Below are 16,543 nucleotides of genomic sequence, written 5' to 3' on the forward strand. Positions count from 1 at the left end.
GCAACCATAGGTCAAAAACAAAGTTAGGGAAGAAGAATTTGAACCCTGTTAGGGATGAAACATTCAATTTCATGGTTGGAGAACTCAGCGAAGAGCTTATCATAACTGCCTTCAATGAGGATAAGTACTTTAACAATGATGTCCTGGGGAAGGTGAAGGTGTCATTGTTGAAAGTTTTGGATGGTGAAAATCTATCATTGCAGACACATTGGTACCAGATTCAATCCAAGAACAAGAAATCAAAGACGAAAAAACAGGTATGAATTCAATTTTTCTTCTTGTTTCTCTTATTTATAGTCTCAGTTCAGATTCTTTCTTTGTGGTTTGGGTAAAATCTAGAGAACCAGGAATATAAAAAGAGAGCTTGCCTTGTTTCGACAACTATGATCTTGTTTCATTCTTTGGTGTTTGATAGATACACCATTCCTTGTCAGAAATTTCAAATTTAAAACCTACTAATTTGGTCATTTGATTTTTTACTCTACTTGGTTCAACCATTTTAATCTCTAAGGTTTTATGATACCATCACCAAGCTGTGTTGCTGTTATATCACTATTAATATTCATATCTCATAAAATCTATTTTAATTGCATCAAATAGAGTTTTTGATTATCTTCCCCTGCCCCTGTACTCTCAGCTTTTTTATTCAACTTGGGTTACTTGCAACTTAAAAATAAAAAGTAAATCAAAGTAATAGTTAGGTAAAATATAATAGTAAGCATATTAATTAAGAGTATACCAACAAATAATATATTCAATTACACGAATTAAAATTATTAATATAATAGAAAAATATATATCACAGATGATCATCGTTATAATATACCAACAAATAATATATTCAATTACACGAATTAAAATTATTGATATAATAGAAAAATATATATCACGATCATCGTTATAATAACACAGTTGATCCATCTTAAAGACAGGTCTGGCCTTGGTCCAAAACTAAAGATGAAATAATATAATAATTATTAGATAATTAAAAATTAAATAGATAAAGACGGATGAAATAATAAGTGTTAAATATATAATATGCATCTTTAAACTATTATACAGTGAAGCTATTTAATCTATGTATATTGTATTAAAATTGGATGAACCTAAGTTTAGCACCTAGGTGTGCTTGGTCCATATATCTTCACATTTTTATTAACGAAGAAACACCAGAAAGAAATCTTTAGCTTGTTTTAAAATGCATAATCAAACATAAAAAAATTTCCTCACCAAGAGCATTATATATGTCTTTATAGCTTGAGAGTTTTACATTATAGTTTACTCATGAATGACTATTTATTTTATTTATTAGTAAGACTAACCATTTAGTTTCTAATCCTGTTCGAAATCTGAGTTAGACGAAAATTGACTGAGATAGCATCGGTGTTGACCAAGGGCGGAGCCACCCTTGGGCTAGGGTGGGCTCCAGCTTCACCTATTTTTAAAAATTTACAAATAAAATTTTATTTTAATCTCATCCTCATTTTATTTTAGCCCATATGGTTATAATAATTTCATTTTAGTCCTTATTTCTCCCTATTGAATTGTCAAAAATCTTAATTAAATCTAAATTTTTCCTTATTTGCTACTTCACCTCCCTACGTGTACTACTCTATCTGTCGCACGAGCAGTTGGTGTTGCCACCTTCCTGGTACCTCCTCACGTGCGTCTAGCCGCAACTTGACTAGCACAACCACGGCAAACATTCTCCTTATTAATGCGCTATATCTGTAGGATCAACTACAATCATGACCCTGCCATCACCACCTTCCTCACTGACCACCACGACATCACATTCATTGCTATCCCGTTGATAGTTTTGTCATCGCTGCTCTCCCTGCTACAAGCGACATCAACTCTACCCTGTCGTCGCAACTTGGCCGCAACCATCATTGTCGAAACACCAACATCGACAATTAACCCCAAGTGATTTTAAATCTTGGCTATGCCCCTAGTGTTGACGGAGAGGCGACTTAGATATACCTAGCGTATGTGCACCGAAAAGGCGAACCCTCACGTGGAGCTCGAGGACAGTGGTGACGAGATTGGCGGTACTTAGGCTCTGCGCACACTTAGACAATCACATGGAACGTTAGAGACCATAAACCAAGAAAAAAGTCCCCGACGTAGGGCCTCCGACGCTCAAGTCAGGTACTTTTCCCCTAAAAGAATAGTATATGAAGGAAAAAAGAACTGAAGAAGACGAGTGTGAATGTGCGCGTACCTGCTTAAGGGAGGGGACCTTCCTTTTTATATGGCAATGCGTACCTCTGGAGCCTGACTAATGTCAAAAAATGTCGGGTGTCAGGGTCTGTCGGGTGATAGAGGACACGTGGTGTCCTCTTATTGGTTGAAAGAAGGTTCCATTCTCAGGTAATGGCCGACCATTGGAATATTCCTTGGCTAACGATGGTTATTCTCTGACAAGTGGTTACGATTCCCTGACATTGTTTGTCGCTTAGTGCTTTCTGTTTGCCCGAGTTTAGCTACGGATAGCTCGAGATGATCGTTCGGGTGTGGCACCTGACTCGAGTCTTTATGAGGGGGACAAGCTATGGTGAGGGTCTCATCTTTCATGCTTGGATCGTTGAAGGGCCGATCAGGAGTTGTCTTACTGAAAGTACCAGGCCTGGCTATGCGACCCAAACTGAGGAAACCCGACCAGTCGGGGTAGGTCAGACATTACTCCAGGCTACATCTTATGTCTCAGATTTGAGACCCTGATATGTCTGTATCCGACCAAAAATTATGCGGCTGAAGACGTTAGGCGATCTAACTCATTTTTTCTCCTCCTAACTGCTGATTGTCACGTCCTTTTGACTTCTGACCATCATGTCCCCTTGACTTTGAACTATCCTTGACTACCACATCCCTTTGACTTCTGATTGTCTGGCCTTATCGGACCCCACATTTATGCACCGTATCATAAGCCTCTCCTCCAAGTCTAGTCGAAAGAGGCTAAAGTCTGACTGACTAGACCTAAACTCGAGTTTCATTCACTTCGCCATTATGACTATAAATGCTGTTCATTTTCCTAGACCATCGGTATTGTAACCTGTTTAATTACTCAATCAACTTCGGGGGAAGGGCCACTTTAATCTTTACAGAAGTTGACTTCCCCCCTCTTTCTCTTTAAAAGGGGTTGACCTCCACCCACAAAGACATACTTTCCTTTAATTGTCATCCCCTAATCACGGAGTTAAACTTCGAGTTTGATGAACTACAACACCTTCGCCAGCAACTTGTTGGGGTTGCAAGGTTGCAAACAGAGTCCCACATTGAAAACACATGGAAAAGATCATGGATTTATAAGAGAAAAGATATCTCTATTGGCATGAGGCCTTTTGGGTAGAGCACAAGAGCAAAACCATGAGGGCTTAGGCCCAAAGTGGATAATATCATACCATTGTGGAGATATCTAAATTATTTTCGATCCTACAATTGGTATCAGAGTCCGGACTGTTAGAAGGTTTAACTGTTGACTGTGCACAAGAGCTATGGTCTGATTGAGCCATGTGGGTACAATATTGACCTAGAACAAAGAAAGGGGGGTTCCTATATTCGGATCAAGAGGACCAGACACCAGGCAAGAAGTCCTAGTTGCGGCTAGGCAAGAAAGTCCTAGTAAGTCAGGTGGACCGAGGGGCAGGAAGACCTGGTGGGTCGAGGATCGGACGTGGGAAGCCTGTGGTCCTTTGTTTGAGGGGGGATTGTTGGGGTTGCAAGGTTGCAAACATAGTCCCACATTGAAAACACATGGAAAAGATCATGAGTTTATAAGAGAAAAGACATCTCCATTGGCATGAGGCCTTTTGGGTAGAGCCCAAGAGCAAAACCATGAGGGCTTAGGCCCAAAGTGGACAATATCATACCATTATGGAGATATCTAAATTCTTTCCGATCCTACACAACTGGCTCATATGACCTAACTGCTTGCCCAAAAGGATACGACCTTAGTTGAGATGACGCAAGAGAGGGATCTTCAGTCTTCCCTTCGTAGGGAAATTGAAGAACTCTAGCTAGTTGCTAAATCGCGGGCGCATACTGAGGTAGCGCTGAAACACAAAGCTCATTTAGACCTAGAGAGTCAAGCTTAATTCATGATCTACTTAAAAGAAAAACATGCCTCTTCCATGTCCCTTTTGCAGGAAGAAGCAAAGATTAAAGATGAAACAATTGCTCAACAACGGCGCATTCTTCAGTTGACTCAAACTGAGTTAGAACAGGCTCGAATCCATCTTGAGAAAGCAGGTCAAGCAGAACGCTCACTACAACAAAAACCCTCATAGACATCGGTTTTCCACCGATGTCTATTACATTTTCGACCGATGTCTATGAAGGCGATGTAAAAGGTCTGTCATTTTAGACATCGGGTTAAAACCGGTGTAGTAATTAACGACATCGGGTGTAAAACCGATGTAATATTATATGTTAATAACACCAGTTTTGACAGCGGTATACGACCGATGTAATATTAGTTAAGGACACCGGTTTTGCAGCGGTGAAAAACCGATGTAATATCAGTATTGTTTAACGACACAAATTTGATTTTCGAAATAGTGAAAAACCAATATTATCACCAAACAAATCATAAAATTAAGTTAATATTATTAATTCACTAAGAAAATCACAAATAAAAATGCACTGATGTATCTAAACACACCAAGTCAATATCCATATAACCAACACATAAATATTATTCTTACAACAAAAAAAGATAATAAATATTGTGCACATCAAGTCAGTGTCCACAAATTACACATAACTATTCTTCACAAGCTGTTGAATCGCTGGGTGAAGCCTCTTATCACAAGGACGATGATATCACACGAGTGTTTAGTTTGCACCATCAAATCCATTTCATTGTCGCTGTCTACTACAATCTTGAATCGGTGCGGGTCGTTCCGGTATAGCTCAACCTGCAAACGAATGATGAGATTGTAAACCATAAACAGAAGTGTGTTCATCATTTGCTTAGTTTAACATATAGTCAATTATCAGTTCTAGTAGGGTAAATAATCCAGAAACTCGACTCGTATCAATGAGTTTGCACAGGCATTGCTAAAACGTGTCGTCAACTTTGCTGTAGAGAACTTACATGAAAAGGAGGGGCATAGGTTCCACGAATTTCAGTGTTGGGAAATGAAGTCTTAGAATCAGGTTTAACAACTTTGACCCTTTTTCTGTTAACTTCTAGAATTCCTCTTTCAAGATTTCCTGCACCTGGAGCCTGTGAGTGACAATTTGATGAAAGAACAGTTAGCCAAGGAAGATGATCATTAGTAGGGCTCTAGAAGTGAGCAATTACCTCCTTTGTAGACCTGTCTTTCTCACAAAGTACCCTTATACGATTGAACATCATAGATATGATTTTAACATTCAACAAGAAACATATACATAGTTGATGGTAATAGTCAGTTGATGGTAATTACACGATCTTTTGAAATGAAAGGATACAACTGAAACCTAGTGCAAGGATACACCATCTAAAATGAACATGGATAGGATATTTTAATATTTCTGCAAGAAACCTAGTGCATATCAACTGATATCACATACAGAAAACTTTTCCGACCTTCTCAACCCAGCTGGATTCTTTGTGTTCTACTATGAATGGATTGTTGACCTTGGAAATCAGTTCCATCTGAAGTAGTAATTTGGAAACCAAATTAGCTAGAAAGATAAAACAAATACTAATGTAGCAATAGTGTCACAGATGAAGCATTATGGAAATTGATTGGTAGAAAATAGAGCATGAGGGAACTATTCACCATACCTCTTGGTAGGCAGACTTGCGGCACCTGTTAGTTTGTTTTGCAAGACGAATCTTTTTCAAGACATACCTTCAATAACATTGCAGAAGGGAGTTTTAGTATGGTTCAAATAAAAACGAGTCGGAGAGAAAACATAAGCATATGATTTTGCTTCTTTGCTTACTTCTTCTTCTCAATTTTATGTCTCACTAGAAAAAGTATCCTTATACGATTGAACATCATAGATACGTAAAAATCATTGTAAAAAAAAATTAACGCAGTATGATGTGTGAATTGCAGTACTTGAAAGTTGTTTGAGATGCTTTTTACATGTATGCTGAAGATTATTTTTATAAAGGAAAAAATGAAACAGGCAAGTCAAAAAATCTGCCTTTTTTGTATCACTTCTCCAAAAACAAATCTATAAGCAAGTGATACCATGACCTGAGAAGTATTGCTGATCGCATCATGGAAAATGAACCAAGCAAGGCCTCTTGCAGTGTTTTCTCATGTTTTTCCATTGCTTAGTTAATTGTTATGAATAGTTAATTCAGAACTCAATCTACTATTGTGCCAAATGATTGCATGCTACGTATTAATTGAGAAAACGATTGAGGGAAATTGACAGAATTTTCAGGAGTGAAATACATGATACAAAGAAACTTACTGAGACTTGTAAAATATCTTCACAAGCTAATGCAACATCCAGTAGAAGAAGGCATACACGGAGAGCTATTTACTGCATAGGAAAAAAATAGCAAGGCAGAATAAAAAGAATCATCTTATCAATAACTCATAAGATGATTAAATTAAGGCATACCTCTTTAATTGGCTCGATATTCTGGAACAGCTTTTTGAGAACAGATAATGACTGTGCATACTCATGGATATGGTAGAGAATGATTGTCTGTGAAGAACCAAATTAACAAAAATACTAAGAAGAGAGCAATTTATTAACTCATTCACTAATTATGGAAAGAAAATTTTTGACAAAATGCGTTGAACTACATACAATATTCAACATTGTTACTGAAACATCAAACTCTTGGGCATGGACAACTCTACTGCTATTTATCTTTCAGAGTCAATCTAGTCCACAAAAGTATGCGCAAGCTCTTCACTCTGCTCCTATAACCAATATAGTTATTAATCAAAGAGTGCATGTAAAATATCTTTTCAGTTGCAAGAACAATATTAGTTTAAGAAATCATAGGATATTGACTGAATGAATAAACATGGATTAAACAACTAGAGTTCTAATACATATAACATGCAGTCATAAAACATCCCTTTACAATCTAAATGCTAAAACAGAAAAGAAACTTATCATAATAAATCAAGGGAAGTAAACTTTTAGAAACCTTTTCAACTCAGGAATCTTTATAATCCACAATAAATGGGCTTCTTACTTTTGAAATTAGCTCCATCTGCAATAGTGGCAAAGATAAAAAAAATGAATAAATAGCATGCAAACACTATACAGAACACATGCTATTACGAGCATATGAACAAGATGGCTATTGACTTTTTTTCTATATAGATGAGGTAGCAGGCAAACAAAGCGAATGATATGGAGATACCTGTAGTATAAATGGAAAGACTAAGATAGAACCCAAGAAATGAGTCAGACCAGAGAAAGGAAGAGAATGATATGGAGATAGAGCAAGCAAAGAACTACAACAGTAGAAAAGATAGATCACAACCCTCACCTCTTGTTCTCGACCTTATGCTTCAGCAGTAGAGCTGACCCAAATGCACCTTTCCTTATCTGCTCCAAAACCTCATACTGCTCCATTTCACAACCAATCTTCACCCAGGTCATCTATATTAACACGACCCTTTTCTCCTAAGATGCGGTGAAATCAAACCTTTCCTTACCAAACTGCAACCAAACATTCCAAGAAACCCTATGTTATAGACTCATACATCATAAATGAATTTAATGTGCTAACGACAACCAATAAAAGTAGAGATAAAAAATCAACCCGAATGTGGGATTCTTAACAAATCGAGAAGGGTAACAGAAGGGGAAAAAAGCCAAGTAAGAATGATGCTTAAATTCATTAAACACATCTACAAACTTGCACATGACTACTACATTACAGTTGTATGTATGAAACTCACAGATAACATGACTACTCAACTGTTTCTTAGTAACTCCTCATACCATGTTGACTTTACAAGTTTTTAGAGTAACAATTAGTCTACAAAACAAGTTAAATTCTCTAGAAAAATGAAATGCATGAACTTTGAGCTTGCAACTGAAGATAGGATTTAAAATCAGCTTTAGGAGCATATGTGACTTAGTCAAATCACAAACTAAATAAATCGACTATATACCTTGCTCATGAAGCAGTTCATCTACAGCAACCTTTGCAAGGACACAATACACAAATATATCAGCCAAGTAATTCCCACAAAAAGAATACTGACAATTTCATCATGCCAAACCTTATTAAAATGTTCATATTTCTGATTGCCCAAACTAAACACACCAAATTGAAGATTTTCCAACCAGGTTCCTCTCTCTTTCCCCTATAAAAACTAATAATCAGCAATCGATCAAGGCAAAAGGATTATTGGTAGAATAGATTAACTAAATGTGCATGCTTCCAGAACCTCTGTAAACCATTTGTAGAACCGGGTAGCATTATCAGTAGGCTCGCCATCTCCATACCTAAAGAAAACAAAGGGATCAGTTCGAACTTTGAGGAAACTGATCGTTTATAAAAATAAAAAAATTCCTGGCTTTCAACTTACGTAGCCAAGAAGAACAAAGCCAAGCTCTCCTTTTTCAGGTTCTCCTCGTACTCATCATCCTCAGTAGCATATTCGTCCTATAATTGAGGAAACTAACTACAGATCAGTCAATTAATCAGTAGTATTTACAATTATCTAAAACAGAAGGAAGATGATCTTACGATATCCACGAGTTTAAATATGGCATTAGGGTACCGTGCTTTTGCCTCCTCAGCCAGCGCCTAGAAGGGGGGAAAATCTAAGATCATGGGAGAAAAATTCAAAAAATGAACTACTCGGATAAAAACCCTAACCTTCACGAACCCCTCAGCCGTCCTGGTCTGCGTCCTGAAGAAGACGGTGACCTTCTTCTTCCCTTGGTCCTCCTCTGTATCCATCTGGGTCTTCACCACTAGCGACTTCGGCGGGCTTCCTTTCGCTCGATCGCCAGACGAAGAAGATTGCCACGCAACCGACGAGCACGACGATGACGATGCTCAGGACGACGATCAGCAACCGATTCTCCACGAACGCATTCCCGGTGCCGGAATCGAGCCCATATCCGTCGGAGAGGGAGGCGACGACGACCGACAAGAGATCGAGTGACGACGCCTTCTCGGAACCTATCTGCATCTTGGCGGATCGAGCGGTGAATCGGAAGCACAGATCTCCGATCTCTGTTTCTGTCTGCTTCGATTTGGGAGAACGAAGGAGGTCGAGATTGGGTCGGCGATGGGAGGGGAGGAGAAGATAGAGGCGGAGAAGGTGAGTCGCCCGAAGACGAATCTCTGTCTCTGCCTCCCGTGGACGGCGTCATATAGGTTTAGGTTGGAGGGAAGAGTTGAAGTGTTGAAACTTTTAACTAAGTATTGGTGGAAAAATTAAATTATTTTATTTTGGTTCATTAACACCACTTTTAACAACAGTTTTTTACTATCCGATTTCGTAGATAGAACAAGAAAATTATCATAGACACCGGTTTTAAAAATCGCTGTTAAAACCGGTGTCTATTAACGAAAAATGGGTGCTCATAGACATCGGCTAAAAAAACCGATGTCTATTAGCGAAAATCTGCGCTCATAGACATCGATTTTTGGAAAAACCGGTGTAAAATACTCAAAGACATCGATTTTTGCTTAAAACCGTTGTTGTTCCACTGATGTCTATGAGGATTTTTGTTGTAGTGGCTTTTACCCAAGGTACCGACTCATGGATGGCATCGGAAGAGAATTCTAAGCACTTAGATGACCTCTATGTTCTTATTGATTTGAGAATGAGATTTTGAGGGGCGCTTCCTTGTAATTTATCAATTGAATGTAGATCTGATCGAGTTTCAGTCTTTATTCCTATCTCTTTACTCCTTTTCAACTGGAACTTCCTTGCTTCATGTAGACATCTTTAACAGAAAGGGAATTTTTAAATATCCCCGAATTACGTGATGATAGCGACGCTAATTGCCCCTAGAAAAACTACTTCTCTGAGCCATGGCTAGGGCCCTGCCTGTCTATCACCCTAGATGTGGTGAGTTTAAAATACTGGCTGAGAGGTAGTTGGTGAAGACCTTGCTTGCTTATAACCCATGCAGGGGCGAGAGTATAGAATGCCAACCGAGAGGTCATTGGGGCGCAAGAGCATGCTCACTTATAACTCGCGTTGGGGTGAGAGTCTGGAGAGCCGATCGAGAGGTCGTTGGTCGTGAGAGCATGCTCACTTATAACTCGCGTTAGGGTGAGAGTCTAGAAAGCCGATCGAAAGGTCGTTGGGCGTGAGAGTATGCTCACTTATAGGCGAGAGTCTGGAAAGTCATTTGGAAAGCCGACTGAGAGGTCGTTGGGCGTGAGAGCATGCTCACTTATAACTCGTGCTGGGGCGAGAGTCTGGAGAGCCGACCGAGAGGTCGTTGGGCATGAGAGCATGCTCACTTATAACTCGCGTTGGGGTGAGAGTCTGAAAGCCGACCGAGAGGTCGTTGGGCATGAGAGCATGCTCACTTATAACTCGCACTGGGGCAAGAGTCTGAAAGTCGACCGAGAGGTCGTTGGGCGTGAGAGCATGTTCACTTATAACTCGTGCTAGGGCGAGAGTCTGGAATGTCGACTAAGAGGTCATTAGGCGTGAGAGCATGCTCACTTACTCACATTGGGGCGAGAGTCTGGAATGCCGACCGAGAGGTCGTTGGGGCTGTTGGAATGTATACTAAAAGCCTAACTTTTTGTATAAACATTTACTTAGAAATAAGAATCATATTGGTCAAATATCTACATTTATAAGTTAAGTGTAGTTATTCAATTAATTTATATTGTAGATAACATAGTGTGTGGTGTCACACACAGAAGATAATGTTATCAATTCCTTATAAATTATAAACAGTAGCTCACGACTGAGATGGAAAGGAACAAACCATTGGAATAGTCGTAGTGTAATTAGGTATTAGTTTATCTTAACTGATAAATTACACTAGTACACTCTGAGTGTATTGAGCAGGACCATTTAAGGTAAGTTCTTTTTATACTAACTTAATAAAAGGACAAGACCTTAGTTATTATGGAAGTGTGTGCTCTTAATCCTAATATAATAACAAGCACATATATTTAGTATTTATTTCTTTGACTTATCAAAGGGTGAGATTTAGCTCGATAAATCAATATGCCTGATAAGTTGGGAAATGATATCACTTATAGTGTGTGTTGTTGATTATAGAAGGAAACTGTGTCCTAGTAATTTAGACTGATAATGCCCCCAAGAGAAGCTCATAAAGATTGTCATGTTAAACCCTGCAGGTGGACTTAGTCCGACACGACAATAAGGTTGAGTGGTACTACTCTTGGACTAAGATATTAATTAAAGAGAGTTGTCAGTAACTCATTTAATTAGTGGACATTCGACATCTTAAACACAAGGAGACTAACACACTCATAATAAGAAGGAGCCCAAAATGTAATTCGGGATTAGTGCGGTTGTTCAATAATAATTCTTTAGTGGTATGAATTATTATTGATGGAATTAAGTTGGGTGTTCGTGGCGAACACGGGAAGCTTAATTTCATCGGAAGACCAAAACCAATTCCTCTTCTCAGTCCCTATCGTAACCTCTTGTATATAGAGAATTATACCCGCCGCATACCCACTTCCTACCCACCCTTAGGTGGTCGGGCAAGCAAGCTTGGAGCCCAAGCTTGGGTCGGCCAAAACCAAGGTATTGAGTCAAGATTAGTGGTCAACCCTAGCTTGGAACCCAAGCTAGGTGTGGTCGGCCACATATAAAATAAAAGAGTTTTTATTTAAAATCTTTCCTTATGTGGAAGCCATGGTTTTAAAAGAGAGTTTAAATTTAAATATTTCCTTTTATAACTTTCTACAAAAGAGAAAGGTTTGATATCTTTCCTTATTTGTAGTTAAAAGGAAGATTTTAATTTTTGATAAAACTTTCCTTTTATGAAACCATGTTCATGATTTAAAAGAGAGTTTTAAAATTAAATCTTTTCTATTATAGTTTCTACAAAAGTTTAAGAAAAGATTTGATATCTTTCCTTATTTGTAAATTGAGAGAAATATTTTAATTTTAAAGATAACTTTCCTTTTTGAAAATCATCCACATGTTTTAATAGAGAGGTTTTAATTTATAAAATTTCCTTTTATAACTAACTATGAAGGAAAAAATTATTAGAGAAATTTTTATTTTAAAATTTCCAGAAACAAATAAGGAAATTTTAATTTTGTATTTAAAACTTGCCTTATTTGGAACTTGTGATGTGGCCGGCCATGATAAGGGTTAAAAGGAAAGTTTAATTAAATTTTCCTTATTAACCAAAGGTAAGGAATATAAGGGAATTTTAATTATTATTAAATTTCTTTATTTTCCAAGACCAAGGAATATAAAAGAGGGGGTAGAGGTGTCTCACCTCATAAGAACTCTCTTCTATTTTTCCTCTCTCTTTTCTTCCTTGGTGGTGGTGGGTTATATCATCTCCTCCTCTTCCTCCTTAGTGGTCGAACCTCATCAATCTCTAGGAGCTTGTTTTGGTGGCCAGATCTAGCTTGAAGAAGGAGAAGAGAAAGGAGGTTTTGTTTCCTAGTTTTCCTTGGATCTTGGTTGGTGGCCGAGACTTATAATCTCTTGGAGAAGGTTGCTTGTCCGAATCTTGGAAGAAGGAAGAAGGAAGAAGAAGGGCTTGGGGTGGTTTCATCTCGGTAGATCATCGCCCACACGACGTCCGAAATAAGAAGAGGAATACGGTAGAAGATCAAGAGGTTGTTGCTTACAAAGAAAGGTATAACTAGTAATTGTTTTCCGCATCATACTAGTTTTTTCTTTGTATGAATTCCAAACACAAGAGGCATATAATTCTAGGTTTCAAATTTATGATTCGAGTTTGTGTTTTTTTGTTTTTCGAATTTGTGATTCGATTATTCCTTTTGGTTAAACCTAAGGTTATATAAGGAAATTAAATATTAAATTTCGTTAAGAGGTTTTGTCGAGGCAGTGATGGATGTTCCCATACCCAAGAAGGCCAAGTGCCTCGCCATGTTTGACCTGGGAACTGATTTCCGAAATTAATATTTAATTGAATTTGTAACATGGGTGGATTTGGATCAATAATGTTAAGCATCGTTTGAGATTCAAGTCTAAACCTAAAAGAACAGATAAGTTAAACTTGAAATCAATAATGTTAAGTTCTGTTTGCGATCCAAGTTCAATTTCTAAATAACACAATAGGTTGTTAGGAAAGGTTCGACACTTGTACAGAATTTTTGTACAGTGGAACCGGTACAATCTTTTGAGTAGCAACCAACAATTGGTATCAGAGCTAGGGTTTTCCTCTGTGTGTTTGGTTTTCAGGTTAATTATGCACATGTTATACATAATTTAGGCAGGATAATAGTATGATGTGCTAACTCTGTAGTTGCAGGCTCCAACTATTATGACTTATAGATATTGTGTGTGATTGGACCCTTGGACATGTCAAGGGCATTTTTGTGTGTGCATGATTATATTTATTAAATACAGCAGGAGCTGTATTAGTTTTAAGATTTTACATTTTTGTTTCGATCTAGATTACATGTACATTCCTTCATGGAATATAGGATCGATATATGTAAAATTCTATTTTTGTCGTGAATCGTATCCTTGCGAGGCGTTGTGCTATTGGAGGACCAGAGGCGCAGTGGAAAAGGAAGCTCAATGGACCCGACGGCATGAACCCTAGGGCTGGCAGCATGCGAAGAACAGTGATGGAAAATGCCATAATAGTTGAAAAATTAATTTCCATATTTATTGCTTTTATTTACTGTGATGTATGTAATGTGTGCTTGCTAGGTTAAAATTCCTCACCTTAAATGACTAAGTGAGAGAGGGATTAGTAAATAAATTTCATGGTCTCCATTACTAGTTTGTAAGTGATGCGACAAACTTGCGTGTTGGCTCTAAGTGCCTCCCTTCCCATCGGATGAGTTTGTTTGCAGATCACTAGATCAAACTTTCATTTTGGATGATTATAGGAAATTAATTATGAGCGTCTGATCTTCCCCATCGGAAGGGGCACAATCTTATTTAATGGACTAAGTATCAAGTAATGGTATACACTTAGAAACATTTAATAGAATCCTCCCCATCGGAGTCACTGCTATTATTTGTGTGACCGAAGGAAAACCAACTATTAATTTGTCATAAAGATAGGTTGACAAGATAATAAAATTTAAACCCCCTCTTACAAATGTTGAGATTTTGTATACGTCCACACTATTGTGGCATACAAAATTCATGGTGTTTGAGGTAATTTTATTTGTCAAGTTGACAAGATAATAAAATTAATGGGTAAAACCCCTCTTACAAATGTTTGGATTTGTATACGTCTACACTATCATGACATACAAAATTCACGGTTTTGAGGTAATTTTATTTGTCATAAAAATAGGTTGACAAGGTTATTAATGGGTAAAACCCTCCTCTTACAAATGTTTGAATTTGTATACGTCCACACTATCGTGGCATACAAAATTCACGGTGTTTGAGGTGTTGATGAATTTAAATGATATTGTTTGAGGAATCAATATTATTTTAAATTCAAAGTTTTAACCAAATATTTGATCAAAGACAGACCAACTATTAATTTTATTTGTCATAAAGTTAGGTTGACGAGATAATAAAATTAATGGATAAAATCTCCTCTTAAAGATTGAATTTGTATACGTGGCATACAAAATTCACAAGGATTTAGGTGGTGGTCTTGACCAAATAATTTTGTGATTCTTAGGATTTCAAATGTTAGTCAATCCCCTAGCTGTTATACTATAGAATAGACTTAGTGGTCCCAATTATGATTGGAAACAAAACTTGGACTCTAAGGTGGACTGCTCTCTCAGAACTGAGAACAATAAAGGTGTATTTTATTCATTAGTTGTTGAAACATGTTTAGTGGTGTTATCTACTGGTACCTAGTGTGTAAATACGGGAGCCACATATCATGTCTACAATTCATTACAGGGGTTCCAGGAAATCCGACAACTATATGAAGGGGAAATCACCGTCTACATGGGCACTGCTGCAAAAGTAGCAGCTGTTGCAGTGGGAGATGTTTATCCTCCGATAGAAATAAAACATAGATTTTGAGAAATTATCTTAACGTACCAAGTTTAGAAAGAACTAGATTTCAGTTTCTAAACTATTCAACTAACTTGATATTCTGTCTCTTTTGATAACAAAGTTGTTATCAAGAAAAAGAGGGAAGTTATCTATTCTGGTACATTGGATGACAATTTATATAAATCCAATAAATTCCATGATGCAACAAATGGAAATTAATAACACATCTTCTAACTCTAATAAGAGAAAGCAACCTTCGGAAATAAACCAATCATATCTTTGGCATCTAAGGCTAGGTCATATTAACTTGAGTAGGATTCAAAGATAATAGCCGATGGACTTTTGGGTTCATTGGTGGTGGAAAACTTTCCAACCTGCGAGTCTTACTTAGAAGGAAAAATGACCAAGAAGCATTTTAAATCTAAGGGGTAAGGAGCCAAAGATGTGTTGGAATTGGTTCATTTTGATTTGTGTGGACCTTTGACTATCCAAGCAACAGGTGGTTTCGAATATTTTGTCTCTTTTATAGACGACTATTCAAGATACGGGTACATTTACTTGATGCGCCACAAGTCTAAGTGCTTTGATAAGTTCAAAGAGTACAAAGATGATGTGGAGAAACGTCAAGGTAAAAGTACCAAGACACTACAATAAGATCGCAGTGGCGAGTACCTCTTAAGAAAGTTCAAGAGTCACTTATCAGAAGTCGGGATTCAATCCCAACTGACTGCACGTGGTACACCCCAACAGAATGGTGTAGTAGAACGAAGGAATAGGACTCTTATGGAAATAGTTAGATCAATGTTATTCAGAATTACCAAAATTCATTTTAAGGATATACTATGGAAATGGAAGTGAATATTGTACCTTCCAAAATCAGAACCCTCTACTCCCATAGACTTGTAGAATGAGTGTAAGCCTAGTCTAAAGCATATTCGGATTTGGGGTAGTCCAGCACATGTGCTGAAGGGAGACACTGATGAGTTGGATAGGAGATCACTTGTTTGTGGGTTATCCTAGAGAAAACGAAAGGAGATTTATAGTCCTAAAAATCAGAAGGTTATTAATGCTCGATTTTTAGAAGAGAACTATGTTATGAACCACAAGCCCATGAGTTCTTAAGGAAATTAGAGAAGACATGTTTAAACTAGTACCAACTGTACAAGATGTGATACCACAAGAAACTGCAACACGTGTCACAAATGATGCACAATGCAGACAGTGCCTCGTCGTAGTGGGAGGGTTGTGAGGCAACCTGAGAGATTCATATTTTTAGGAGAGTCTTCGGACTTAATCCCGGGTAAACGTGAACCTGATTCTCGAATATATGATGAAGCACTCCAAGATAAAGATGCAACATCTTTGCAAAGAGCAATGAATACAGAATTAGAATATATATATTCTAATAAAATCTGGGAGCTTGTAGAATCACCAAATGGTGTAAAAGCCATTACGTCTACAATAGAAAA

The 16,543-nt window shown here is 37.6% G+C and overlaps 1 long non-coding RNA gene across 1 annotated transcript; it reads right to left on the bottom strand.

Moving 5' to 3' along the window:
* Nucleotides 1-4,882: 4,882 nt before the first annotated feature.
* On the bottom strand, nt 4,883-5,137 carry LOC122009841. Its single transcript, XR_006119670.1, has 2 exons — nt 5,099-5,137; nt 4,883-4,919 (listed from the first exon to the last, which is right to left on the bottom strand). It is a non-coding gene; the product is annotated as an uncharacterized LOC122009841 (long non-coding RNA).
* Between the last annotated feature and the right edge of the window lie 11,406 nt (nt 5,138-16,543).

Source organism: Zingiber officinale, chromosome 1A (assembly GCF_018446385.1).
Source record: "Zingiber officinale cultivar Zhangliang chromosome 1A, Zo_v1.1, whole genome shotgun sequence".
Taxonomy (NCBI): Eukaryota; Viridiplantae; Streptophyta; class Magnoliopsida; order Zingiberales; family Zingiberaceae; genus Zingiber; species Zingiber officinale.